The sequence below is a fragment of the Typopeltis vanoorti genome, chromosome 24, assembly GCF_054136105.1.
Source record: "Typopeltis vanoorti isolate ZY-2024b chromosome 24, IOZ_Tvanoo_1.0, whole genome shotgun sequence".
NCBI lineage: Eukaryota > Metazoa > Arthropoda > Arachnida > Uropygi > Thelyphonidae > Typopeltis > Typopeltis vanoorti.
The window spans coordinates 81265596-81292776 of NC_143572.1; positions in this window are offsets into that span (position 1 = coordinate 81265596).

Genomic DNA, 27181 nt, shown 5'->3' on the forward strand with positions numbered 1-27181 from the left:
ACAGAAAGGGGGGGGGGCGTGAATCAAAAGGAAGTTCCGAAGGCCACAAAATCGGATTAAAGACTTGAAGAAGGGAAATAAGGAAGTCGGCGAAAGTTCGAGAATCATGAGTCACGAAATATTGTCTGGGGTTCTTGTAACTATAGGCAAGATTTGGCGGGACATAAGGGGTTCCAAAAACTTAACCCAGGGTTAAGTTTTTCAGGGGTACAGGTGGATATAAGGCATGGATCTTAAGAGACGGAAACTTTTTTTTCGTCTTGGGCAATCTTGACCACTTGAGTTCGGGATCGAGAGGGGTCGTTAGTCAGAGGGAGGAAGACGGAAATCTGTCCACCGAGAGCCGCTTCAGTTCATAGTCGAGGATATCCGGAGGCGATCAAATAAGGAAAAATCTAGTCGAGTCGGTCCTAAAGCTCTGCCGTTCTATCGAGTCCGCGCATGCTCCGACCGCCGTAGTTCTTCACCGGGCCGTTCAAGACGCATAATTCCAAAACACGGAGCAGAGAGGGAACCTTGAAACGCGTTTTAATTTTTGTGATGTATGAGAATCCCCTAATGAACTGATAAGATATTTAGAATAAGGCATTAGTAACTTACGTGTGAGCAATGCTAGTGGAGGAGCATAGCCAGTGGTGAGCTATGGAAATTTTAACAAAGGGCTCGCATCGTCGCGCAAAAAAAAAAAAAAAAAAAAAAAAAAAAAAAAAACGTATTTCACAAAAAGCTTTTATTAATACAGCTTGTGTGTACAAATTCTAATCAAAAAGTATGAGAGGACAATCAACCTCTAAAGGCTATCATTTTTTCATGATCTAAACATTAAATGTTTGCACACAATCAACTGTGTTAATTTATCTTACATAAGAAAAACATTTCTTAACTATCAAAATATAATAAGAATAAAATCTTTTATAATCTTTTATAAAACATTTGATTGGCTACTGGTTTTACCATACGATTGGCTACCAGAGGGGAGAAGGGTAAAGATAGCGCATGCGCTTATTTTATTTTCAAACTTGGGCGCATTCGTTATGGAGGAGTTGAAACAATAATACCAAATAATCTATACACTGCCGAATACATTAATTTTCGTTAGGTTCTGTATGAGTTTGTCGCTTAATATGTTTCAAAAAATAAAAAAGGAAACAAGAAGAACAAGGGGCTGGCAAATTTGAGAAAAATTTAACAAAGGGCTCGTGCGAGCCACCAGCGAGTGCCTTATAGCTCACCACTGTGTGTAACTATAAACGGATGTAAAATTGAGCGCAGTTAATTTCCCGAAAGGCAATTTGGGTTAAGTGATTAGACTGATAACTATATGTATTCGAGATAATTCTATGTTAGTGTGATTACCTGTTGTTTATGTCGTAAGATTGATTAAGCTCGGAGTTAAGAATTCTACTGATGTGATTATTAATATTTAATTAAGTGGTTATGAGAGATTACCTTAAGAGTTATATAAGGTTCATAATTGAAACTGAAATATGATAATTGTATGCACCCGTAATATCTGTATGTAAATGAAATTATTTGTTGTTTGTGACGTAAATTTGGTTGTTGAGAATTAAGTGAACGAATATCAGAGGATACCTTAAGTGTTATACTTAATTGCATGGTTGAAACTGAGATTTTTGAGGGCGATCTCCCCGGATTTTATGTATTGTGAACTATTATTCAATTAGTCATTAAATATGCTTGTTTATTATTATACAATGGTGTCATCTGATTTATCTTTTGCAATGCACTGATCCAAAAAACTTACTTCAATCCTATACGCGGGAACCATAAGATAAGAAGTGAGTGAAGATGGAGAACGCATTTGAAGCCATGCCTGCAAACCTTGGCCAAGAAAGGATACATAACTGATCAATTAGAATCTACTGCGGATACGAATGTCTTCTTTTGCTATTAGGAGACCTTTAGTCATAAATAAATAATAAATTTCTAGATATCTCTGGCATAAGGAAGAAATACCGAAGGTAGAACTTAAGGATTAGGTTAAATAGAGTAGCAAGATAAAGATAAGACTAAATAAAGGAATTTACGAAATTAAGTAATAAGTAAAAAATAAGTAATAAGTAAAAAATACAACATCCGGACCTGTTTCACTCCTCTTCAGAAATAACGTTCCTTGCTTAGTAAGCCAAGCAAAACATGGCAACCTGAAATATCCCGGAGTTTTCCAAATTTAAAGCAACTACAATAAACCGTATTTTGGCCAGACAGAAAAATCCATTGAATTACTTCTTGAAGAACATAAAAGTGACATCACATATGGCAGAACAAGAGCTAGTGCTCTGTAAAACCAGGTCTGTTGAATGCTTCCTGCATGTAAAAATAATAATAATAATAAAGTCAGTGGTGTAAGGGTGTTTCCACCATCTCTATACTATTCATATGGAAAAACAAGTGTTAGTGCTTATCCACATCTAAGAAACGCTAATATTATTATTTTTTTAAAGTTAGATCGGGCCCAAACGGCCTCGCCTTCTCCCTATACGGGAATCAAAAGGTGTTAATTAATTCGTTTTAGCTGATTTAATTTTTTCTACTCACTTTAGCATCCCTTGAAGAAAGAGGCAGCCCGATGCGACGCATTGACTGCTTACCGTGTTGAGGAGGCCCTGGCTTCCCGTTGCATGTTGTCACCACTAATAAAGCCTGCAATTCAAGCTTTCCTATATTTTATACTGTTAAAGTGCTGTCAGGAAAATGCGGCCGACCACACCGTATCCGTTGCACTCAGACAACAATATCGTACTATTATTATGTCATGGGTTGTATATTTTTCGTCGGTTTCCATACAATGGAATATTCAAATCAAACGCGCATCAAAACGTAACGAACACAAGCAGCACAGCACAGCACAGTATCTTAGACAGAAAACTTTTTTATTTACTACAAAATGAACGTGCACACATCACGAACAACAATGAATAACTTCCAAAAGCAGATAATTACCCGTGACGTACCAACCACGTAGAGAAGATGGTCAGTATATACGATGACGCTAGTGAGATAGTGCCTCGAGTCACTGTTGTGATTGGCAAGCTATCAGGTGAATAAATTTTAATTCAACTTTGAAATACTCTAACAAAAATGAAATTTGCAATACACCAAATAAAATAAAAGCGTTTTTTTGTTTTAATGTACATTGAGAATGACATAATTTATTTCATTTACTATTATAATAATGAAATAATATGTTCATAATAATTATTTACATTGTCATTCATTAGATACAGTCATTATACAGAATTAGTAACTATTACGAATAAATTTCTTCTTGAATTCGGACTTAGTGCACAGTCGTGGAGAGAAGATCTTGGGAGAAAGTTAAGATTGCGTGCTTAAGTTCAGCTTTGAGTGCCACCAACCGTAATTGTGATATGGATGTAGGAGTTATGAAATACAAGTAATAAAACTAACTAATATGTAAGGGTCAGGCCAGAAAATTCCTCTCTATTGTATGGTAATAAGCGTTTCGCTTATTTAGCGACTCGTACTTTACGTTTACTGCAAAAACAGCTCGAAAAGTAAAAAGGCAGACGTTTGCCCTTTGGAGTAATAATACAAGAGCTGATTCGAGTGCAAAACAAGAGTAAGGAACGTTGTTCAATGTTTCAGGCCAGTTTATCTTGGACCACAAAGCAAAACTGCCATCTGGACATACTGAAAGTCTCCTGCATTTTGGCTCTTTGAAATAGATACGTTAGATATTTTAGATGTGTTGATAATTTGATTGGAAAGATTTGGAATTGAGTATAAACAGAAAGGGAAATGGAATTTCAAAAATAGTCAGTTGCGATATACTTGACTGTTTGCATTAGCGGCAAACGCTTTGATAGATGGGCATAAGATAAGAGATGTGGATAAGATAAGAGAAGAGAAAGGGTGATAAGAGATGTGGAACAGAAATTAAAGTGGAACAGAAATGAATGTTGAAATAAATGAAAAAAAGAAACGAATAAGAAGTGTTGGAAAGCTTGAATCCAATCAGAAACATGAGGTAAGAAAGATATACTAGTCTTCATGACTACCAATCGTTTTAATTTTTATTGATATCATACCTTAAACATCCCCACAGAACAAGTTTCACTATAAGTATGAAGGTTTCTGAGAAGGTCCTCTGAATGCCATTCTGCAACAGCTATGAGCGACATGTCACAGGATAAAGAAATCAGGCTTTTAGTGGAGAGAACTGTTTCTATGATTTTCTTACCAAACTTGGCATTTAAGAATACCTTTGAAAATAATCACTTAAAATAAAGACTCAACTGCCTGATATTTATTAACTTTGTGTAATGGAGTGACAGCTACATTGGACAAGCAAAATCGCACACGGGATCCTGCTGGATTTTGGTAATGTTTTTGATAGGACACCCCATGGAATACTGCCACGCAAATTCGAACAAATTGAAATGTATAATAAACTGGTGATGTGGAGACGAGAATTCGTTATCTACAAACAGCAAAATGTAGTGTATGGAGAAGCAGAGTCCACGATTGTACATAAATGATATAGGAAAGGATTTGAAGAAAGATATTCAGTTTGATTATGATTACAAGTTTGGGAAGGCATTAAATAATCAAGCTGATGTGCTGAGCTTGCAGGAGGATTTAAATAAGCTGGCAATGTGTGAAAAAGATAAAAATATCAGTTCAATGCAATAAAGTGTCACGTTGTGCATTTTGGGATTAAAAGATTACAAGCTGTGTACAAAATTCATGGAACTGCACACCAAGAGATTGACGAGGACAGGGACTTTGGGAGTGTTACTAGATACGAAGTTGAAGTTCAGAGGGTATATTGCTAAGGTGTCCAAGCTACTGTAGCTCATGGCAATACTTGGTTATTGAAGAACACACTAGCATTCAGAGATAAAGAAATTATTATTCATCGTTATAAGGAGTTGATAAGTTGACATCTGGATTACTCTGCTCAAATGTGGTAGCCTGAGTTACTTGCAGATGAGGAAGGGGAAGAAAAGATTCAGAGCAGAGTGAGCAATTTAGTGAGTGGTGTATGGAATGCCCCTTAAATTGATCGATTAAGAGTTGTGGATTACTGACATTAGTTGATAAGCTGAGAAGAGGTGAACTGGAAGAAACGTATTTCCTTGACATATTTTTCCTGCATCGATCCTATAAAAGGTTTTTATAAGAGTGATGGAGGGAAGTATTTCACAAGTGGGATTGTGGTCGGAGAACCAGAGGTCATCCCTGGAAATTATGTAAGAGTGTGGACCACAATAATGAGAGGCCTGTATTCCTCTCTTGGAGACTGTTGAATGAATGGAGTGCTTTCCATGACTTAGTTTTCAGTGCTTCGTCTCTCAATGAGTTCAAGAATTGGTATAATAGATAATGTGATATTTTAGAAAGTACTGCAAGTACTAAGCGTTGCAAATTATGGGTCCTTTTCCACATTAGATTTCTACAAAAAAAAAAAAATCAATCATTTTTATTTCTAAAATTGTGAGGATATATTATGCATTCACAAAATATATTGTTCTGTTTTTTTTGTTTTTTTTTTCAATTTTTGTTTTTTTTCTCAATGACATTCATATAAATTTTTATTTTATTGTATAATATATGAATAATAGTCAATATGGTTCATAATTTATAGTTGTGGTTGGAAATCATTATATTTTTACAGTATTTGTACAATAACAATGAATTTTTTATATTTACAATTTTTGATTGAATGTATTTAAGTGCAGCAACTACAGCACTTAAATGTAAGAAATGGATTTTTTCTTTCTTTGTGTTGATCTCATTTGAGATGTGACGTCTCCGTTTGCATCCTCGAATCTTTTTAGTAAACTTATCTGAGGATGACATCGCTGAGTTAATATTTATTGCTTTGACTGTTGTGATGGACGCAGGCTGATGATTGAAAGGTCTGATGTTTACTACAGCCATAAGATGAGAAGTTCATTCACACTAAAGTATGCATGCACACACACACACACACACACACACACACACACACACACACACACACACACACACACACACACACACACACACACACACACACACACACACACACACACACACACACACACACACACACACACACACACACACACACACACACACACACACACACACACACACACACACACACACACACACACACACACACACACACACACACACACACACACACACACACACACACACACACACACACACACACACACACACACACACACACACACACACACACACACACACACACACACACACACACACACACACACACACACACACACACACACACACACACACACACACACACACACACACACACACACACACACACACACACACACACACACACACACACACACACACACACACACACACACACACACCCCTAATAATTTGGAATGTCATGACGCGTCACTGAATTGGGAAGCCTGAACTGATATACGGAGGCAGTTCAATAAGTTATAAGACTATATTTATACAGAAAACAGATTACCTTTAAACGTCATCATTTACATGGTCTTTTTCGAACTACCGTGAGACGCGATGCATTTGTCCCAACGTTGCGTCCACTTCTTAAACACATGTGAAAGTTCGGTTTTTGAGAGTTCTTTCAAAACCGCCTCCGCAGCTTTTACACATGCTTTGTTGCTTTCGAAATGGCGGCCTCTTAGTGGTTTCTTGAGCTGAGGAAACAGCCAGAAATCGCACGGTGTGAGATCAGGACTGTATGGAGGGTGTGGTAGGATATATGTGTTGTTCTGCTGCAAAACGTCCACTACACAACCAGCAATATGTGGCCTTGCATTATCGTTGTGAAATAAGAAGCCATTCTTCAGCAATGGACGTTTTCTTTTGACGTGCTGTACCATTGTCCGTAAAACATCCGCATAGTATGAGCCGTTTACAGTATTCCCCGGTTCTACAGCGTGTTGGTAAACAATGCCTTCGTAGTCAAAAAACATTATGGTCATAACTTTACCAGCTGATTTTACAGTTTTTGCTTTCTTCGGGGTAGGCGAAGACGGATGCTTCCATTCACTGCTTTGTTGTTTCATTGTAGGGTCATAGTGATACAAACAAGCTTCATCTGCTGTAATGATGCGTTTTAAGAAGTTGTCACCTTCTTGTTTCAGTCTTTCTTTCCATTCTGTGCACACATCCACTCGATGCTGCATTTGCTCCGGTGTCAAGAGTTTGGGAATCCATCAGGCGCAAACACGTTTCAGTCCCAAATGTTCAGCCATGATTGAGTGAAACACTTCCAACAGAAGTATTCAAGACAACATGCAGCTGGTGTACTGTAATTCCATGATCCTCCTTGATGATAATCGCTGCTGTGTTGGTCATTGTCTCTGTGATGGACGTTGAAGGTCTTCCCTCACGTTCAAGATCTTCCACATTTTGCCTTCCTTCCTTAAAAGTTTTATGCCAGCGAAAAACACTTGCCCTCGACATTGCTTCATCGTGGAAAGCTTCGCGTATCATGTTAAAAGTGTCCGATGCCGATTTTTGCAAACGCACACAAAATTTAATCGCATAACGCTGTTCCAAGGACGCTTCCATTTCGAAGACTGGTAACACCTCGTAGGCGCGTCGAAACGACCTTGCGTTTAGTCACGTGACACTCTGGCACATCAGCCCGTATACGCCATCTATCAACCTCTTTTGTTAATACAGACAGCGACATTTCTTTATTCGACAGAAATTAATATTGTGATGAGTGGTTTCGCGACAGTAAAATTAGTCTTATTACTTATTGAACAGCCCTCGTATACTGTGTTTCATCAAGTTTGTGAGGTGTGTTTGGTGCGTATTCCTTGTTCATAGTATGTCCTTAAGGCTCTTTTCAGGAGATTGTAGTTTGCAAGTATCTTGTATATTCAAAAGCTAGTTTATTTCGTATGCCTGGGAAGTAGAAGCTTCACATTGCCTTTCTGCAGCGATTATTATATTTATGTGATATAATTAATCGTCTGAAGTCTTAAATGGTGTGTATTTCTGGCTGAATTGTAGTTGGCATCGAAATAATGTTTTGCATAGCTGCATAGTGACATAAGTGTTTTGCTGTTTTGTGTTGTGACATTGCAGTGTACATAAAACCGGTATTCTCTTTGTTCTCAAAAGATAAATTTTATCATTTTGTGCTGTAATGATATTAATCTATTTAGTTTGTAGTGTGCAGAGAACGCATATATTGTTATAGCGTATCTTCGTATATTTTGGCATAGAGTTTTGTATATTAGTATTGTCAGGCATGTGGAACTTTCTTTTGGAGTTTGCGTTTTAGACGGTTAATGTCTATTCGCATCTGCATCAAAGTAAATTCGAAGGTATTATTGTTTCAACCTGAGTCATGGTAGTGTTTTTTTTTTTGTTTTTTTTATGTTGGAGAGTGGATGTTGGATTATGAACTAATTGAATCAGTGGATTTCTGATTATTATTATTTTTTTTTTTTTTTTCGTCAGAGTTTAGGTGTATGTAATTTGTGGTGAGCTAGTCAACGAGCAGATTTATGTCATGCTGCATATTTGTTTGTGATATGCTTGAAATATTATGGATGGATATTATAGCTGTATTGTCTGCCTAATGGAAGATTTTGCTTTTGAGAGGTATGTTGAACAGATTTGGGGAGTGAACTGCTCCTGTGGCACAACAGAGGTTACTGGTAGCTCTCTACTTTGTTTGATCCGATACGTGTGATATGTTTTCTATTTTGCTTTAGTCAATTCGATAAAGACTACCACGACCATTTTGTTTTTATCTAAGGAAGTTTTAATTACTCCCATAATATCGTTCAAGAGATAAATTTTGTTCCGTTATATTTCTGAAAACCTTATTGGGCTTTGGGGATCATATGAAAGTTCTCTGTATATGTTGGGAGATTCCTTGGTACGATCCGCTCCGAAATTCGATTGATAATTGGTAGCGTTGCTATGGGACTGTAATTGCTGATTAAATTTCTTTTTCCATGTTTGTATATGGGCACAATTATGACAGTGTTTCACATACTTGGTATTTGCCTGGTTTTAAATAATTTATTTATCAATTTTAGTAGGAGAGAGCCTACGCTAGTTGCGTGGTATATTCTTAGGTCTTATACCATCGATTCCTGGGCCTTTGTTTGGTTTGATTTGATGTATTACAGAGAGAAGTTCTGCTTCTTTTATGGTTGGAAACCACAATGTCTTTTCTGATTGGTGGAATATTTCTTTGTAGTTCTTGGATGGAGTCTACAAAGTATTGGTTAAAATGATTTGCTAGTTGTTGGATAGATTTATTGTCTTTCATGAAGCTGTTTTATGGTTTCAGAGGTGGTGGAAATGGAAAAGTAGTTGCTTCTTTTTGCATTTCTTTGCGTTGTAAGGTGATTCCTTTTCATCTTGTATTCAGTTTTTAAAGATGCCTTATTTGCATATCACCTTAATTAATTGTTTATATAAAATATTCTCGCTGTGTATATCTAGGTTTGTTTTGTGTTATCCAAGGATTTTGGCTTGTTTTCGAACGAATTCTGATTTTCTTTGTAGCTTTCTTATACATTTCCTCCAGTGTGAGTTTTATAAAGTATTTGTTGAATCTGGTGATGCCATTTACTTCCGGTCGATTTTTATTATTTCGTCATTGACTATTTCTTCGTCTATTACTGTTTTGTGTTGCATTTCATATACGCAACATTGCGTGGATGTTTTCTTATTGAGTAGGTTTAGAGCAGTGGAATAATGGTCTGCTACTTTGCACTATTTTGCAGTACCCGAATGTTTATATGATCTAAGCAAGAAGCAGTGATTGATTTCCCACTATTTCTTCTCTTGTACATGATGTCATGGTTAGTAAGTATTACGTTATACATGGATAGCGTATCCAGGTATTGCACAGTGTTGTTATTGTTGTCGTTTATAATATTTATGCTTTATCATCGATTATCATTTGGTATTCAGTTCAGCCTAATTCTTGGCGTGAAAGCCAGCAACTGATTTCGTGCAAGAATTTTATCACGTTTAAGTTTCGTGGCCTGTAAAGAGCATTCAGTATTATGGGATTCCGTCGATTGGCGTCGTTAATGATAAGCTAATAAGCAGTTTCTTTTCCTATTAATTTATGTTGGATAAATATTAATATTCCACCCCTCTTTTTGTTTGGCAGCATGATCTGTGTTGTCGAAAGCCTAGAATTGGGAAAGAAGTTGCTTTATCATTAGTAATGAATCCTTCTGTTAGGACCAATATATCAATAACAGCGGTGTAATTCTTCAGATAAGGCATTAACCAATGGCTTTTATTGCTTCTAATATTAATATGCAGGATGAAGACAACTCTTGTTTGTTCTGTGTTGTTTCCATGCAGCGAGCGAGTTAAAAACACAATTGCTGATGTATTTTGGTGTTATTACATTTGTCTGATGGTTTACATTCATTTTTTGTTGGAGCCTTCTTTTTAATCTAATTAGGAGTCTTGTTTTCACGGTAGCAGCTTATCTATGTCTTCCGAGCTTTTGATTTGTTTCGACTTTGAACTGTGTGACTTCCTCAAGAATATCTTGTTATCTCTGATTCACAAAAATGGGCAATTTTTTTCTGTTTTTTGCTTTTATTGCTTGGTCCAACAGATTCTGGTTAAATGGTGTAAAATACCCAGATAGGAAGATTGGTGTATTGTCTTCCAAAGTGTGTTCAAGTTCTTTGGCAGCAAGTTTTTTTCATTCTACTGGATTTATGAGATTGCCTCTTGTTGATTTGCTTGTAAGAGGAACTTGACTGGTACAGTTCATTGCAAGCCTTGATTTTTGTTCTTCTTGGGATTCCGATTTGCATTCAGAATGTCGTTAGTAGGAGTACTGTCACTATTTACAAGATCAAGATAAGGATTCCTGACGTTATTGTGTGATTAGATCGGTGACGTGACGATTATGGAATGTTTGGAATTTCACTGGAAGATTCTTCTGTCTGTGAAGTCACATATCTTTTTGGTGTATGGAATTCTGGGTAATGGTTCGCATATGGTACTCTGGGTAAATATTTGCATATGCAATTGTGGATGATGGTTAGAGATAAGATAGGCATGGAATCCTTGGAATTTCCCTGGATGACACATCCATCAATGACATCACATTGTGTCTTTGGTTTGAGTGTGGAATTGTGGGTGATGTTTAGTTTTTATTTTGGAAATTCTGCAGGGGACCATCTGTCATTGATGTCATGTCGTGTCTTTGGTTCAGGCATGGAATTATGAGTAATGGTCAGTGCGTGGAATTCTGGGATGTGTCAGTATTTGTCAGTGACACGAGGTCAGCTTTTTGTTCACATGTGGCATTATGGGTAATGAGTAGAAATTGGAATTCTGGGAGGATATTTGATCAAGTGTTGGTTCGAGTCATTGGTTTGAGTGCAGAACTATGGGAAAATATTTGTCAATAGATTGCAGTAGACATTTTCTAAAATAATTAACTACTGGATATCAGCGGTGTTCCCCTCATACACACAATTTTTTTTCATGTTCACATTTTCTAAAATAATTAATTAATGGCTATCATAAAGTCTATTACTTTTTTCTAATTAAATGTTAACTTTATTACAAATTCTATGCAGAATAAATATTCTTAAATATGGAGAACATGTCAATGACACCTTTTAAGTTTGCAAATACACATTTATTTGACTGAAATATTATTTACAAGTATATTCACAATGCAAAATTCAAACATGTAATTACCTAAAATATTTCACAAGATTTGTCTTGCTATTTTCCTAAAGAAAGAAAAATTTCAAATGGTTTTGGGTTCACTCATTTTTTTTATTTTATGTGATGCACAAAACAGTACAATACAGCACAACACACACACACAAGACGATCTGCGTCCTGAAAGAATGAATTGCAGTAAATAAACTGAAAATGCAGTCGATTCTCGTTCCTTATAGGCTTCTGTCCAATGCGACATCATTGAGTTGAAGTGGAAAGGTGACTTTATTGTCATGAGTATGTGTGACTTCCCGTGTGTGTGCATGAGTTGTGTGTGTTTTGTTTTTGTTTGTTTTCAGTGGTGGCTTATGGTTAATGATTTTAGTATGGTATCCTGGTTAATGGTTCGAGTATGGAATTCTGACAAGTGAGATGAGTTTTTTGTTCTTGTGGTACATTTTTTTTTACCTTCCCGGCATTTATTTCACAGTAGTGATATTTTTTAAACTGTTATTACCTATATATTTTTTACTGAAATATTATTTACAACTATATTCACAGAGAATAATTCGAAACACGTAATTACCTACAAATATTTCTCAAGTTTTAGTTTAACTCTTAACATTTTCCAATGAGTTTTATAATAATACAAAAAAAATGTTCGTTATTCACTGTTGAAGCACATCAAAATAGCTGATCACGCAAAAGAATCTTAATATCGGAAGACCTCATAGGAAGCACAGCTTCATACATTTGATACGGTGTTAGTCGCGAAATGACATCATGCCCGTTTACTGTTTCCGTGTATTCCTTTTTCACCAGATATATACAAGCAGTCTCGAATAGTTTTCGTAAATGTCCCAAAATAAAGAATCTTTATCAAATTGAATAAAGTCTTGAAAGTCTAATTTAGCCACAGCGTAAAATTAACAGAACCTCACAAACAAGTTTAACGGTGATTTTACAGGAGATACAGCAGTTTACAATCAAGTATATGCCAACGCAAAGAATGAAAGGTGTCAAATCCCATGTTTGACTCATTTCCTTTAGACAAAATTGACTATAGTCCCCTCAAAGTATGGATGTATCTTCCTTGGAACTTGTAGCAGAGGATTTAACATGAAAAGTATAGTATCAGACCTAATGTTCAGTTGAAACAACAATATTAATAATAAAATAAATAATTACATTATTTGTGTTAGAAAAAATATGGAACATAATGAGGATGAAGAATATAGAAAAACATTTTAATACAGATGAAAAAAACAAAAACGAAATTTCAGAAAATATATATGACAATGACTTAGCATTATAAATTTCTTTATAATGAAGACTCATGGATATAACTATTGTAAGATTTACCTAAAATTGAGTGAATTCATTTGTGAATTGCTAGGAGTTCAATGAACTGATACTATACTATAATTGGTCTGATAACTGATACTATAGATCTGGTACTATAATTTTCAACTTGATTCCTCTGTTACACATTCCAAGATTATACTTTAGAACCGCCATATTTGTCTTTAACATTCGTAAGTTTTGACTTTAGAAATGAGACAAAAAAGGAATTGGACTCTGCATTAGCGTTTTCTTATTAGAAAGGAACCATTATCCTATTCTGTTAATTTCACACAGTTGTGCAAACAGCTGGCACTATGGTAATTTGCCCTCGTAAATATTTTTCGCATGCATAAATAAACAGAAATCTTTGATTCCAATAATCTTTTACTATGTATTAACAGACCATTGCTAGTATGATATTATAAGCATAATTCTAATAATGGGTTACTGTGTCAGAATTAATAATCTGACACCAGGACAAACACGTCGGCATTTTTACAACAGTTTAATCAGTAGGATTCATCATAGAGTGGCCTACTGAGCAAGTTTAACTTAACAATTGTCTAAAAGTAGGGTTACATATTTCTTGAAAACAATATATGACATCAATATCGACCATAAAAAAGTTGTAATGAAAAATTAAATGTTTATCTTCAAATAAACATTTATTCACTTTAATTGCACCATTCATATTTTTTAGAGGAATTAACATTTTTTTTAAAGTCCTTTTTATCAGTTCATAGAACTCCAAGCAATTCGCAATTGAATTCAATTATTTGAAGGATACGATTAGTGCTTCCAGTTAAAAAAGTCTGTTTTGATCAGCAGACCAAACATTGTTCATCAGAGAAAAAAAAAATTTCAACTGCCACTGTCGATCATGGTAAGCAATAGATGAATCCCCATCACCTTTTGAAAGTTTTGACATTCCATCCCATTTTGTTTACATTTTGAATACCACAACCAATAAATTAACAACAGTCAATGTGGGCTTCTGATATGCTTCTATATTTCTTTAATCTGATTGCTTGTTTTTCTCAATATTACTTTTAAATCTTGCAGTATTTTTTTATAATGACAACCTGATCAAAAACTTGGTCTATTTCAACAACTGCTGTTGCGGAATGATTTTTCGAATTAAAAACTGGTCTGTAGTTTTGAGATTGTTTCCCCGTTTCCCCTCATTTCTAAATAAGAGATATATTTCTCATAAAAATTCACAATCTGCTTTATTTACTTCTCATTCGCAGGCATACAGAGAACAGCCCTTGTTTGTAAAGCTGTGGGGATGAACTTGTTTTCTCTTCTGGCTAATAATTTTATTTTCAATTCCTTGTACTTCGAAACTACTTTTGTTCCTGAAACTCCTTTTTTTTCAAATGTTGACAGTTTCTTGAAAAATTTGAAGGCTGCCATGAACAAATGAGACTAATAATTCACTGAGTGAATTTTCATAAAAAAAAGTCTGATTAGCTTGAGGTAAGAAATTTCACACTGTGAAAAGAAGTAAGATTTCATTCCTACCAAATCAAAAGAATACTTTGCAGACAAAGTACAAGATTTCATCATCCCATAGTACTGTGTGACTAAACTTTTTGGTACTCATTGTCTGAAAAACTCGCAAATTTGTTTAGATTTTTCTACTCTTACAGAAAAAAATGTGAAAACAAAAGATCTATTTCCTAAAGTTTTGTCTGCCCATTTATTGTTTTTACTTTGTACGAACATTAGGTTAACTTGTCTTCTCATTCCCCAAAATTTGTATTATCTGCAGAGTAGGATCCTTTTTATTTTTTCTGTACTAAACGTTTTAAGAGTTTATCACGTTTTTGGTTTAAATTATCTGCTGTCTCTCTCTCTGTAAAATCACCAAATTCTTACAGTCGTACTTTAATTCCAAACTGATCAACAAATACAGTAGTCTGTTGGAGACATCTACAGCTATAATAACAAAATTGTCACTATTTAATCTATTTTGTTCTTTCAAAAGACACAATTACCTTAGTAGCTATCACATCTGTCTTTTTTATTCTCCCAATGGAATAGAATGGGTTGTCAAGCTTTGAAAAAACAAACTTTTTTTCACAGTCACATGCTTTTAAACTTTTATCATGTACAAATGTGTGAAAAAGAAAAGAAAAATGTACTTTATCTTTGAAAGCAGCATAAAAGTTTTCTGCCTATTTCTTCTTATTACATTGTGCACACATTAGTTTATCCTGTCTTCTCACTCCTGCAAAATTTGTATTTGTGTTATCTGCACATACAATACTTTTATTTTCTACACCAAACTTTTTAAGTTTTTGTAATGTGTTGGGTTAAAATATATACTGTCTCTCTGTAAAATAACCAAATTAACATCATACTTAAGTCCAACCTGTGGAACAAATATTCTAGTCTGGTGGAGGTGTCTACAGATATAGTAACAAAATTGTCACTATTCAATTGATTTGTACTTTATTAACAAAACAAGAATCACATTATTTGTTATGGCCTCTGTTTTTAATTCCTCCACTAGACTGGTATGGGTGGTAAAGTTGTGAAATAAGTTTTGATTCGCAGTCACTTGATTTTAAACTTTTATCATGTACAATTGTGTGAAAAGAAAAGAAAATGCACCTTCTCTATTTTTGAAAACTGCATCGAGGGTTTTAAATATTACTTGCTGTTACAGCCTTTTGATGTTTTGAAGTGTCTAGTTCTGACACTCATGCCAAAATTGTTGGGATGGGAAAAAAAAGAAAAGAAAAGAAACTTCATAGGAAATAAGACTTAACTGATCTATTTATAAGTAATTTTTACATTTGCAACTGTTTGGTTTGATTAAATGTGATAGTGTCTGCTGTATGGTATAATTATGTGATAAATTGTCATAGATTTATAATTTAATTAACAAAATCTTAAGATTAATCAACTGGCCCATTCTGTTCCATTTTTGCATTTATCACAGGTTTGTAATGAGCAGAGGAACAAATAGGATTAGGTGGAGGTGGGTGATGTCAGCCTTCCCTAGAAAGACTTCCACCCTCTCTTTCAAAAAAATGTCCAGTTAGTAAAGGAGTAATGAGTGACATTATGTTTGATGTCACCATTTGTTGTCTTCCCTTTACTGACCAGACATTTTCTGGAGGATAGGGTGGGGGTCATTGTAGGGTAGGCTGACATCAACCATCTCCACCTAATCCTATTTGTTCCTCTGCTCATTATAAACCTATTGTAACTGCAAAAATGGAAAAGAATGGGGTCAGGTGATCAATCATATGATTTTGTTCACTAAATTATAAATCTATGACAATTTATCACATAATTATACCATACAGTAGACAATATTTTGTATGAAATCATATGGCAATAGACAAAGCCTTAAAAAAAGCATCTCAGATCTCACACTGAAGAAAATCTTTTTAATTACCATGTGTAGCTCTACATTTTCAACTCTACTGTCCCTTAAAAAGCACAGATCTTCTTCATGCAATCACTGAAGAAAAGTTTTTTTCATGTAAAATGTGGCAAACAATATTCTCAATCATAAAAACCACATCAAAAGGCACACTAAAGATGATTACACATTTAAATCCGAAATCTGTTACAAGAAATTCTTTGACTCATCTCATGTGAAAAGTCATGGAATAGTTCACATCAGAGCGAAACCGTTTCCAGGTGAAATTTGCAACATGACGTTTTCAGACAGCCCGAGTGCGAAACATCATCTAATCTGGAGAGAAACCTTTTCTAAGCGAAATTTGCAACAAGGAGTTTTCAAACAGCTGGATCTGAAATCTGAAAATTCATCTAAGAGTTCATACTGGTAAGAAACCTTTCCTATGAGAAATTTGCAGCACAAAGTTTTCAGACAGTTCGAGCCTCAAAAGTCATCTGAGTTCATACTGGTGAGAAACCTTTTCTTTGCGAAATTTGCAACAAGACGTTTTCAAACAATCATGGTCTGAAAAGACATCTAAGAGTTCATACTGGTGAGAAATCTTTTCTATTCGAAATTTGTAACAAGATTTCAGAGTTGAATTCTGAAAATTCATCTAGGAGTTCATACTGGTGAGAAACCTTTTTATTCGAAATTTGCAACGAGAAATCCTCATTCAGTTCAAATCTAAAAAGTCATTTAAGAGTGCATACTGGTGAGAAACCTTTTCTATGCAAAATATGCAACAAGAAGTTTTAGAGATGAAATCTGAAAATTCATCTAAGAGTACATACTGGTGGAAAAACCTTTTTATTCGAAATTTGCAATGGGAAATTCTCATTGTTCAAGTCTAAAAAGTCATTTAAGAGTGCATACCGGTGAGAAACCTTTTCTGTGCGAAGTTTGCATGTTCACACCAGAGAGAAACTTTTTTTCATGTGAAATTTGCAACAAGATGTTTTCAGACAGTTCGAGTCTGAAGAGACAACTAAGAGTACATACCGATGAGAACACTTTCATTTGTCCAATTTGCAGGAAAAATTCTTGGCAAAGGAACATTTGGTGACCCACTGAAGAAATCAACTCAGCAAGTTTCTTTTGACCAAATTAAGCAATTCAATTTTTTGCATATCTGGGGAATGAGAAATGTTATTTGCAGAGAGCCAATCTATAAGAACTTGCTTCTTATTAGACCAATTCTTATTAGTTTAATCGAATAGAGTGATATGAAGCGTTATCAATTATAACAACAACATTTTTAGGAAGGTTTAGAATCAGTTTTTCTTCTCCGCACTTTTTGATGATTGTAGAATTCATTTGCCCATGGTAATCTCCAGTAGTTGAATTGGCTTTGTATAGTAAGTTTGAATTCGGTAAAAAAAACCATTTCTCCAACGGCACACAAAATTATTATGCGCCGCGAGGCATTTCCAGTTCGTAGCACTCCACATTCTTTAGACTGCCAAGATTTTCCATAAGTTAAATTACTATCAATCCAAGTTTCTAGACACAATCAGTCTTTTCTCCTCCCTGAAACATTTTATTGCTCTCAAATATTATGTTCTAGATAAAACAATGTCACCTCGCTCCATCATAAGTTTCCTTTTATTCAGGGACTTTTTAAAACAAAATCCGATTTCATGAAGAATTTTCCTTTAAGTTTCTCTTTTCCAAGGAAAATTATTTTTTTCTTTAAGCATAGGAATCAATTTCGGAACAGTTGGCACTCTTTTCTCGATCACGTAAAATTCCTGAATAGCTCTTGTAACGTCCACATCAAAATCATTCAAAGCTACGGTTTTGATGGTTTTCTTTCTCTGGCACTTTTTTTTAGGAGATTTAAATTTTACGTTCACCTTTTGATTCCCTACGAATTCTTTTAACAGTCGACTCCGATACGCCCGCAATTGCACTTGCACGTTTTATGACTTGAGAAAGGGGAACAAGAAGACGGCCTTCTGACGATTGTTTTTCGCAGAATGTTAGCACATTATTCAATATTCTTTTGCAAGAGCTACTGAAACGTTTAACAACAGAACTTGTTGACTGTACTGGATCCATCATACAAATTAATAAAAAAAAACTGATACAAAAAAGAGACAACAAAAATCAAATAATAAAAAACAAAGCACGTGATTTTGCATGTTGGTGACCAATTAGTACATCCTTCATTTCTTTCTCCCCTCCAGCATAAATCAACTATTCTTGGCAAAATGCCATACAAACGGTGGGCATACTATAAAACAACTTAAGTAAAACACGGCAAGGCAAGGCAGGACGCACGTTGAGCACAATTCGTCATTCGAATAACTGCCTGAACATTCCCAATCCGATTTTAAGTGGAATTGCTGGCGCTGCTCTCATGTACGCACAGTAAAGTTTGCATAATCCTTCTTACCTGCGTTTACTGCAAATATTTGACTGCTTTCTGCTTCACCAGCGCCAAAATTTCCCCTATCGGCGACTTTTGGTACTAAATCTTTTCTTTGCGAAATTCATCTCCTCATGCCTTCGAAAGTCTCAATATAAAATGAGGTCTCATTCTGTGTATTAGTTTTAGCTACAGATACCTCCAAAGAGGGAAAGTTAATTTATGGCCACCCTGTATAAACCTGCAAAAAACAAAAGCAATGATAACCTTAAAATCAGACATTGAACCCTTAAAGATACAAATTGAAAATAAACAAATTGAGAATGTAAACAAGTTCACTCATGTAAGAAGCACGATGAGTCAAGATGGTGGATCAAAAACACATTAAATACCAAATTGCTAAGGCAACTGTGACCCTACAGAAGTTAAAACCATTGTGGAGATATAACAGAAGTGCAATCACAACCAGACTAAGACTAATTGACGCTTGGCTGAATTCTATCCTCTTGTATGGTTGTGAGGCCTCGACTTTATCGAGGGAAGACTCCTCTCTTTTGAAATGAAAACTTACAGAAACTTTTGAGGATTCCCTATACCCCTCACGAAATCAATGAAAATGTCTGAAAACTGATTGATTCAATAAACAGGGAAAAAAAAGGGAAAATAATCTGACAGTCATCAGAAGAAGACAGATGAAATGGTTCGACATGTGACATGTGAAGAGGGCTAATGGCATTCCAAAGCACTAGAGGAATCGTTCCAGGATTAAGGGTTAAGCTCTGACTTCGATTAAAATGGACTGATAACATCAAAAAATGGGCAAATTCCTCCCTTTCTCAACTGACATCAAGAACAAGAGAAGATGATTAGAGAAGGATAAAATTGAACATAATCTAACAGCCATGTGTGACTCAACTGTCTATTTAGTACTACAGAAGAGAAGAAGACTGTCATATTGGCCGCAAAGACAAAACACAAACTACTAAATTTAAACTCCAGTTGCACTGCACAGGGATGTTAAAACACTACTTCAATCCTAACTGAATAACCATATCAGCATGTCACATTTTGGACTGCATTCACTCAACTACGTTAAGTAGTGATTGTTATAAACATAACAGTCACTACTTAAAAGCCACCCGAGATTCCACACCTCCGAATCAAAAGATTAGAATAATCAAAGAAAATGTGTTGAATAATTTGCAATTCTAATTTATTGCAAAGAATAATTATTACAAAATATGAATTAACATATTTAAAAAAAATAATAAATTAATAAATAATAAAAAAGGAAGATGAGATGAGATGAATTAGCATCGTCTAAATCTACTTAATTTACAGATTATATAACCATTTAATCACATAAAAATGTAATGTTAATTATAAGAAAACTTATTTGAAAACATTCAAAAAAATTAGAATAAATTTATTGTGATTAGTATTACAATAATCCAAATTTCTTCGATCGGCTTTGAGGAGAGCATAGGAATAGCACATATTTCAGTAGTTGCAGGACTGACTCGTGTTTGAGGAATCGTTTCCATGTAGATTTCAATTAATCATTCGCTGAACATGGGTGGAACGAGTGACATATTGCAAGCTAAGAAGTTTCGTGCGGTGTTTCTGCACAAAGGCAAAACTCCACAATTTTAAGCCAAGGAATTCAAATTTAGTCAAGCAAGAATGAGTAGAGTATCGAAACAGTATTCTAATCACTGGCGTTTTCAAACCTTTCGTCATTACCTTTGGTTATTACTAAATGTAATAACGAAATTCCCAATTTCGCACTGTTAGTTATTACCTTTCGACTGCTGTTGCAGCGATCGAAAAGGTAATCACTACATCAAGAGATTAGAGGAGATTGAAGAATGTCGAAGTAAATCATTTCGGATGTGTAATATCTACAAAGGGCCGCAATACAAAGAAACAGATTTTCTGCGGATCTCAAAAATTCTTCCAAAATTTAGTTCAGAAACCCAAAAAAAAAATCCAAACATAAAAAACATCAAAAATCCAAACAAATAATCCAACACTAATTATTACCAAAAAGGTCTCTACATCAACTTCACCAATCGATGACCTAAAAAGCAGAATAAAAGATGTGCATGACCACCTACGGTTATGGAAATCAGAATCACTGTTCCTATGAGATCCCCAAATGGCAAGCTACTCGTTGCAAACTATTTTTGCCACAAGGGCGGTACTTTTGCATTCACCAGAACCAACATACAATGCCAGACTACAAATCCTTGAACATCAAATAATTGATCTTCCTTGGCTCAAAATTTCTCTACGAAATCAACCTGCCCTTTTGATATGCTCTCTTATCGCTGTGCAACTAATCTAACCTCTTCAACTATCTATCTCTCTAAGCATGAACTTTCGGCAGTCGAAATACCGCAATAGTGAGGTCTTCCTACTTGGGGACTTCAAAGTCCACAACTCACAGTACTGTCGACAGGGTGTAACATAGAGGAAACTAGCATAGCATAGCATCACTGGCCAGAAAGGTGAAGCAAGATGCCGTTTTATTCCTCGCTGTTGTCTGATAGAGGCAAATTGAAGAGGAAAAATTTATGAGCTATTACCTCGCCTTGGGGGGGGGGGGCACGGAGATTACTCATCGTTACTTGTGTTTAGGATGGCTTTTGGCCTCTTGCGTTTGAAGAGTTCTGTTTCGTCATAGCTTGCAGCATGTTTCACTAGTTCGTTGGGGGTGTGCAGAGATCTTTAAGATTTTTGCCGCTGTAGATTGCAGGAAGGAGTAGATATGAGGGATGTTTGTATCTCTATGCAGTTGGACGTTTCTTACAAACCATGGTGCTTTAATATCATGTGCAATTATTTGTTTTGCACCTTCTGTAGCTTGAGGATGATAGTGTTCAATGTGTGGCTCCAGGCTGGAGATGCGTATGTAATTATGGGGCGGATCAACTAAATAAAAGAATTAAAGTAGCTTGCTGTTCCTGTTTATTAGAGGGTAGAGCTGTGCGATGGCTTTAGATGCCTTAGAGCATGAGGATTTGATGTGTGGGTTGAAGGTTAATCTTTTGTACAGTATTACCAGAGATATTTTCTTTCTGTTTGTCAGGGAATTTTATTGTTAGACAGGTAAAGGTCCCTCTTACGAGATACCAATCTTCTAGTGAAGAGAATCGCAATACTCATTTGGGGATTAATTTGTAATTTCCATTTGGAGAAAATTTGTTTCAGGAGATTTTCTTGAAGTTTTTTGGTGACGAGATGTGACTGTAGAGGTCTGACCAGTATTGCTGTCTCATCCACAGAGACGGCTAAGAATGACAAAGTTGTGTGGGATGTTTGCCATATATATCGAGAATAAGATCGGTGCCAGTAGAGACCCCTGGGGAACTCCCGCTGAGATCCGTCGCTGGGTTACAACTGTTCTATTTATTTTCACTTGTATGTGTCTGTCCTGGAGGTATGATTTAATTAGGTTGACAATTCCTGTTGGTATTCCAGCTGAGATGAGTTTATGTAGTAATCCGAAGTACCATATCTTATCAAAAGCTTTTGCTATGTCGAGGAAAACCGCTCCAGTGTGTTGATACCAATTGTAGCCGGTAGTGATGTACTTAATTAGTCTATGAATATGTTGAGTATTGCTGTGATATTCTCGAAAGCCAAACTGTTCCTTTGGAAGGATATTTAACTCGTTTACTGAGGCTTGGAGTTTGGAGAGAATGATTTTTTCGGCAATTTTGCCTAAGTTTGAGATCAGGCTGATGGGTCGATAGCTTTCAGGCAGGTGTGGAAATTTATCTGGTTTATGCATTGGGACCACATCTGCAACTGTCCTATAGGAGAGGAACTATTTGAATCTGAAAATCGCGTTAATTATTGTGGTGAGATGTGCAACCGCTCTTCGGGGCAGTAATTTAATAATTCTATTCGTAATATCATCAGGACCTGGGACTTTTATTCTTTAACTTCTTTATGATTTCGTAGATTTCCACTGGTGAGGTGGTTGCAGATTTGTAGGTGCAGGTATTGGGAAATTTTAGTACGTATCTGACGTCGCGGTGCATTTTATAGATATGATCAATGTCTAAGTCATCTTATGCAGGGCCACACTGTTTTTCTGGATCTCTTGCTATCTCTTCTGCTTTTTCTGCATCCGTGTGTACGAGGCCGCAGGTTGACAAGAGTGTAGGAAGAGATTTGTTTTTTGTTTCTGAGGTTTCTTAATATCTTCCAGATGGAGTGTTCCCGGGTGATATAGAGGCTAGCTTGGCTTCCCATATTTCGTTTCTGTGGGCTTTAAATGCTTCTCTAACTTCATTGTTTAGCTTTTTGAGGATCTTTTTGTCTTGAGGTGCACGGGTGTTATGGTTCATTTTCCTTGCTTCGTTTATGTCCTTAATTAAATTTATGATGTCTTCAGGTCGTCGATTTGGTTTAAAGGTGGTTGTAGTAGAAATGACAGCCTTCCAAGCTATGTTGATTCGCTGGGTAAGACTTTTGACTGCATTTTCAATTTCTCTTTTGGAGCTGATGTGAGGAACTGGGTCAGTATGTTCCTGGAGCACTTTTGATAGTTTTTTCCACGAGATGAAGGAGTGCGGGGGAGCCGGCAGTTGTTTTTGCTTTCCCAGCTGGAGATGTAAGCTCGTTTAGAGTCTTGGCTATACTGTAGCTTAATATTTTGCAGGAGATCTATGTCAAGTATGTCAGCTGTGCCGAACATACTGTGATGTTGGTTCGGTGGGGCCTGCCCTGAAGAGGATGTGGCCGTTTATATTGGTGGTTCTACTGTTCCATGCAGGGCGTTTCGAGTTTAGTTGTCTGGCAATGATGACTTGCTTTCTATTGCCCAGGATGGCATCCAGATCTGAAGGTAGCAGATTTTTTGATGGTGGGTTGAAGGCTGTATAAAGTTTTAATTTCCCAGCTGAAGTTTTGGGTACTTCAATTCCTGTGAGCGCTAGATCTCTGGTTAAGGGGTTGGTTACAGAGTGGTGATTGATGTAGTTTATGTTTTTCAAAATGGCGGTGCCATCGCCACTGTACTTTATTCTGTCGTTTCTATGGAGGAGGTGTCCTCTAACCTTTGGATTGTCTGCTGCTTTCAAGTGAGATTCATTTGTGAGGATAATGTCTGGGTGTATCTCACCATGAAATCCTGGAGTTGCAGAACTTTGTTTTTAAGGCTATTCGCGTTCCACGCGATGATCTGTAGAGAATCTGTGGTGATTTTGTTTCTATGCATTTATGACAGCTGCTAGGATGGACTGGGTTTCTTGTAGATATCTTTTTCTAGAGTCCGACTAGGAACTAGACTTGCAGCATATTTGCGAGAGAAAGGTTGTAATGATGGCTGCAAAATTTGGGTGGTATTGTACAAGTGTCACCTTGGTTGAACTGACTATGTCTGCATAGGTCTTCGTCTGAAGTTTGTGATTTGCTCTGATCAGGGCTTCAGGTTGCGCCAGGTTGTCCTCTGTTGTATTTTGTCGACCTCTGAGGGGTTGAAGAGCTGAATCTACTGCTACTGGTTTTTGTAGACTAGTAGAGAAGATAATTCGTCTGTTTTTTGGATGTTACATATATCCTTTGTAGTTTGCTGGGTGAGGGCCATTGCACTTTGCATATTTAGCCAGGGTGGTTTCTGGCTTGGTGCAGGTATTTATGGAGTGCCCTTCACCACATTTTAAGCACGTCTATTCTGTTTTACTCAACCTCTGGGCATGACCAAACTTTGGACACCTGTGGCACTGTCCTGATGAGGCCCTTTTTCTTAGTGGTTCTGGGCTGAATTTTAGCCCACAAATTGATGTTAGCTCATAGATGTTTTTGTAAGCGTGGTGAATCTCTATTAAGACGAGTGGTATCGGACTTTTGTCTCCTCTGGTCATTCTGCTGAACTTGGTGGGCGATAGGTCTTGATATCAGAGATCGGGAGCTATGTCTATGTCATAAGGGTGCTCGTTTAGCCATATTGAGGTTAGGTGCCGTTACTACATAAATAAATCCTGTTAGCATAGCAAGTGCGGAAAGAGTTTTTCCAAGTCTAAACTTGGAATCCATTTGCAAATAAACAGTAATGAACTAAGAAAGATTGGTTGGTCTAGCAAAAATATCGAAAGAGGCGGACATAGCTTATATTTAAATTTAGAAGAACTTATAAACAGTTTTATTGTGCGATATCCCCGTAGAGCAAACTTTAATTAATATTATTATGTAATCGTTTTGCATTAATGCTTCTCTTGTTAAAAAAAAAAAATAGCAATTGGAGATTTCCTTATATTTTTGTCTTATAAGCCATCAGGAGCGATATTTCATTGTTCTCCTCAGAGAACGATGTAATCTGGCGACGTTTTATATTTAACAAAAGAATTAAACAAAAACGATGGAGAAGCTGACGTGAGGATTTTCCTAAGAAACTTCAGGAATCAGATCTTACAAGACCTGAATGCCATCAAAGTAGAAATTAAAGACGATAACTCTGCGATAAGAAAGTAATTGGAAGTACCATTTAAAGCTGAAATAAATGAAATGAAGGCTTCACTGGAGTACAATTTTGCATGTATTCAAGATATAAATAAAAAAGCCGAACGCAATGAAAAACTAATTAAGGCGCACTAAAAACACAAAACTAACAAACGAAAATAAGTACTGAAAGCTCAAACGAACGAACTGAAATGGGAAGTTAATGAAATTCAGCAGAGCTCTCGAGGTTAAAAATATCAAATTGTACTTCTTCCAGAAGCTTGGAAAGAAAACTTGCATATTATAACTGAAAAACTGGTGAACCTACATTGAGTGAAAAGGAATATCATCGTGAACGTCCAGAGAGTACCCATCAGCAGAAAACCAGACGGTAAGCAGTTATTGTCCAACTAGAGAACTAGAATATTAAAAATAAATGGATGGCTGAGGCAAGAAAACTAACCAAAGATTACAGTTCAACAATTTGATGAACAGTTAAAACCGGTGCCCGTCTATATAAAACGAAAACCTGACCAAACTCAATAAGCAACTTCTTTATGAAGCAAAACAAAAGAAAGCAAGTAGTGGAATCAAGCATGTATGGGTAAGAGATGGTAAACTGTTCATGAGAAAGAACGACAACACAAAAGCGATACGGATAAAAGCACCTGATGAACTCAACGAACACAGTCAAAGAAGGCAATAAATCTAAATGTTACCTATGAAGAACTGGAATAATGAAGACCTAAATAGATTTAAGATTGCACATGAATAGCTTAGATTCTGATGCAACTGTAATAAACTATATTATCTAAACTCCGTATTTTTGTAACACCACCACCACTACACTCATCCAAGAATTTCAACATATGTCATGTCAATAATGTCAAATGTTAATAATTTATTGTTACTTTTCACAGAAATCCAATGATATATAAATGTACTAGTCTTAAGTGAAATATTGATCAAACAACTTGAGGTTGATCCTTATTCTCTCATAAATTACGACACGTATTATGATTCTCGCCACTATAATCGTTCAGGTGGATTAATTCCATTCGCTATGAAAAATATTTATAAATTTCATAGACTTGAATCAAAAATGCAAAGCGCTGACACTGTTATGATTTAAGACACAGCAACGAACATACTCTGCTTATATTTGCAATATACCGTGCACACGATGGCCCAGTTCATATCTTTCTATCAGAGCCTAAATAATGTTCTAAAAACCTTAAAATACGACAATGTTCTACTTGCGGGGGATAAAAATTTAGACCTTTATAGAATAATAGTAAAACTGAAGAATATAAAAATATACTATCTACTCATGGGTTTCTTACTTACAATGATGGAAATGGGAGAGAAGCGAACAACTCAGCAAGCTGTATGGATCACATATTCATAAGAAACAGAATTACCTATGAAATGGGCCTTGCAATCTACTTCAGCAAAATAACGTATCAATCACCATTTGATACTGTTGAAGCTATCCTTACCTAATAGCGTTGACATGAGCTGTGTGGGTAGTCACAAAAAATTCGAAATCGGCACCAATTATAATAAATTTGAGAACTACATAAAAAATTATCAACTGCCTCAGACCGACATATTAGACACAAATCAGCAATATGAGGAATTTTTCAAAATGATTAAATATGTAGACAGTAAATCGTAATATCATAAAAGAGTTACAATAAAAAAGGATGTTCACTGATACTGAATAACAGATGAACTTAAAATATGATAAGGGCAAAAGAGAAGCTCTAATAAGCATAGGAAAAATCCCTACAAATTAATTTAAACACGACCACAAATTTCGTTAAACACCTAAAGGAAAAAATAAAGCAAGCAAAAGAACATTATCTATTATCGAAATTTCTTTCTTGTATGAATGATAAATGTAAAGAATGGAG